We start from the raw sequence: 4124 nt of genomic DNA on the forward strand, positions 1-4124 counted from the left end.
GTGTATAATCTACTACTACATTTTTAAAATGAAGAAACAGTAACTCTTATGTATGTATATGTGTATGTATGTATATGTGTATGTATGTATGCATTGGGCTCCCAGATGCAAAAGTTTATGGTCATTATAATACATTTATTCAAAATGTTCAAGTCAGTGCACTCAGCATAGTAGAACTGCTGCTATTTTTATTAAACATTATACCTCTTTAGAACATATTTGAGATAGGTACTGGCTCAAACTGATAACTTTGTTCCCTTCATTTTGCATAATACAGCATCTTTGGTATCAGAGTGCCACAACAATCTTAAATATTCTGACTAACTTTGCTGAGTTTGCAGTGGCAACAATGATAATACTGATTGTAAAAACCAAATGCAGAAATAGTGACTGTCGAATCCTAACATGTTGCTTATATCCAGACTTTTTTTTATTTTCCTTACCAGTATAATCTATATTCCAGTTAATAATTTAGTACTAATCAGCTCCTTATCTTCTGGAAAGGAGAGTCTGTTTTGAATCACGAGGCAACTGACCTTGAAGTTGGGTTTAATATATGCAGATTTCTCATATCACCTCTAAGCTTTTACTCAGAGTGTTTTCTTGGTTACATTTAGGTCTCAGCTGTGCAGTCCTCCTTTTGTGTATCTTAACAGTAACTGATTTAATTATGATACCATTTTCACTCTTCTTTATTTCGGGGTTTTACATTTATTGTTGTGTATTGTTTTAAATAACAATCTGATGTTTTAATGAGCATATAGAAAGAAATGAATAGCTGAGGTAAACCATAAATATTATAAAAAATAGTAACATTTCTAAACTAATTCAGGTATTTCACAAGATGCTGTGTATCTCTGTCCAATTTATTTATTTAGCATTTTTTAGTAGAGATGTGAGTTGTTTGCATTGATCAGATAAAAGGTGGATCTAAAATAAGGATTTAAAATTGTTTCCTTGGGGTATAGTCATGAATTGAAAAACAATATGAACTGAGCAATAAGCTATGGAATAATTATAATTATTTCAAAGGAATTAGAAAACTTTGTAAGTAAAATTTATGAAAGTGCAGTTTAATTTTAATTTTTTTCCACCAGTTCTAAAAATGAGTATATTTCAATAAAAAATACTATATATTTTTTAATGTTGTTAATGACTTTACTTTAAATGACCTAATGATTTTTGTGGTTCTGCTGGTCATTGCATGATCATCAGCTAGATTGAAGAAGGAAAAAAAGACAAGGAAAACTTGTTTTTCTTTATCTAAAAATGATAAATAATCCGTGCTTTAAGAAAGAATCTATGAACCACTTTGAAAATAGAATCCCGTCATTAGATCCAATTTCAGACTTCTTTCTTTGTATGTCAGTGACAGCAACTTACTTTGAAGATTATAAAGCCTATTTTGATTTGTTTTAATTTTTAAATATGTTTGTTTTCCCTCATCAAAAGTAGAAAGGATAAGAGACACGATTTCTATTTCAAAAAAGGGCTAATGATTAAGACAGTGGCAGCCAGGAAAATAATGATTTTTTTAATTGACTCTTTTTTTTTGAGAAATGAAAGGTGGCTTTGCTTTGAATTAATAATCCATTTTATTGAGTGGAGTTCTCTTATTGGTTTCCAGTTTACACTGAAAAATATACTGGGTTGCAGAGATAAACCCATGAACATATGGTCACCTTATCTTTGATAAAGGAAGCAAGAATATACAATGAAGAAAAGACAGCCTCTTCAATAAGTGGTGCTGGGAAAACTGGACAGCTACATGTAAAAGAATGAAATTAGAAAAATCCCTAACACCATACACAAAAATAAACTCAAAATGGATTAAAGACCTAAATGTAAGGCCAGACACTATCAAACTCTTAGGTGAAAACATAGGCAGAACACTGTATGACATAAATCACAGCAAGATCCTTTTTGACCCAGCTCCTAGAGAAATAGAAATAAAAACAAAAATAAACAAATGGGACCTAATGAAACTTAAAAGCTTTTGAACAGCAAAGGAAACCATAAACAAGATGTAAAGACAACCCTCAGAATGGGACAAAATACTTGCAAATGAAGCAACTGACAAAGGATTAATCTCCAAAATTTACAAGCAGGTCATGCAGCTCAATATCAAAGAAACAAACAACCCAATCCAAAAATGGGCAGAAGACCTAAATAAACATTTCTCCAAAGAAGATATACAGATTGCCAACAAACACATGAAAGAATGCTCAACATCATTAATTATTAAAGAAATGCAAATCAAAACTACAATGCGGGGCTTCCCTGGTGGCGCAGTGGTTGAGAGTCTGCCTGCTGATGCAGGGGACATGGGTTTGTGCCCCGGTCTGGGATGATCCCACATGCCACGGAGCAGCTGGACCCGTGAGCCATAGCCACTGAGCCTGCGCATCCGGAGCTTGTGCTCTGCAATGGGAGAGGCCACAACAGTGAGAGGCCCGCGTACCACAAAAAAAAAAAAAAAAAAAAAAAATCAAAAAATTATCAAAAAATCTACAAACAATAAATGCTAGAGAGGATGTGGAGAAAAGGGAACCGTCATACACTGTTGGTGGGAATGTAAATTGATACAGCCACTATGGAAAACAGTATGGAGGTTCCTTAAAAACTAAAAATAGAACTACCATATGTTCCAGCAATCCCACTACTGGGCATATACCCTGAGAAAAACATAATTCAAAAAGAGTCATGTACCACAATGTTCATTGCAGCTCTATTTACAACAGCCAGTACATGGAAGCAACCTAAGTGTCCATTGACAGATGAATGGATAAAGGAGATGTGGCACATATATACAATGGGATATTACTCAGCCATAAAAAGAAACGAAATTGAGTTATTTGTAGTGAGGTGGATGGACCTAGAGTTTGTCATACAGAGTGAAGGAAGTCAGAAAGAGAAAAATACCGTATGCTAACACATACATATGGAATCTAAAAAAAAAATTTTTTTAATGGTCATGAAGAACCTGGGGCAAGATGGGAATAAAGATGCAGACCTACTAGAGAATGGACTTGAGGACATGGGGAGGGGGAATGCTAAGCTGGGACAAAGTGAGAGAGTGGTAGTGTATATATGGATATATATACACTACCAAATGTAAAATAGATAGCTAGTGGGAAGCAGCCGCATAGCACAGGGAGATCAGCTCGGTGCTTTGTGACCAGCTAGAAGGGTGGAATAGGGGGGGTAGGAGGGAGGGAGATGCAAGAGGGAAGAGATATGGGGATATATGTATATGTATAACTGATTCACTTTGTTATGAAGCAGAAACTAGCACACCATTGTAAAGCAATTATACTCCAATAAAAATGTTAAGAAAAAACATATATATACTGGGTTGATTTGGATTGCTATTCTTCTTCATCAAACTTTTAGTGGTCACATTTGTGTAATCTTCATAGTTGAAAAAGTGGAACATGGAAACAAAAGAAACTAGTTTTGGGATTAGTATAGTACTTTTGGTACTTTGGGTAATGAAAAGTAGTCTCAAAGGAATACATTTACAGAACAAATTTTATTAACTAAAACTTTAAAATAAAATGTTTTAATGTTAATATTCCAAATTATTTCCATGAAAATTCTTTTATGAAAATAACATTGATTTTTACTAGCTTTTTTTCTATTTTAAATCATGCTCTGAACGAATGATTTAATTAAAGTATAGAACTATTTAACAGGCTTAATATTCTTACAGATAAGATAGCAATGTTTCTGCTATTATCTTGAATAGTCAGTCAATAGTGAACTGAGTTGTTGTCTTCTTTAAATCCTATGTTGTTTTCATCTCTTGTTATGTTGCTCTAAAGAAACTTAAATATTATATTTCACATGCCAGTTTAAGAACCATTGCTTTAACATTTTTCAAGAACATTAGTTGTGCTATTTAAAACTGAAGTTTTATCTACAAATAATGTTGTCTTTCTTTCTGAGGTATATGACCTGACTAGGAGTAAGAAGGTATATCTTAGCCTACAAACCATGAGATCACACTAAAAAACAATAACATTTTGTTCAGCATACAAAACAGATACTGCAAAGTGACCTCTGTTTAAAGAGCTTTCAGTAGATCATAGTTTATGATGTATATTTATATTTTTGAATGTAGA

The sequence above is a fragment of the Hyperoodon ampullatus genome (genome assembly GCF_949752795.1).
Source record: "Hyperoodon ampullatus genome assembly, chromosome: 17".
Lineage (NCBI taxonomy): Eukaryota > Metazoa > Chordata > Mammalia > Artiodactyla > Ziphiidae > Hyperoodon > Hyperoodon ampullatus.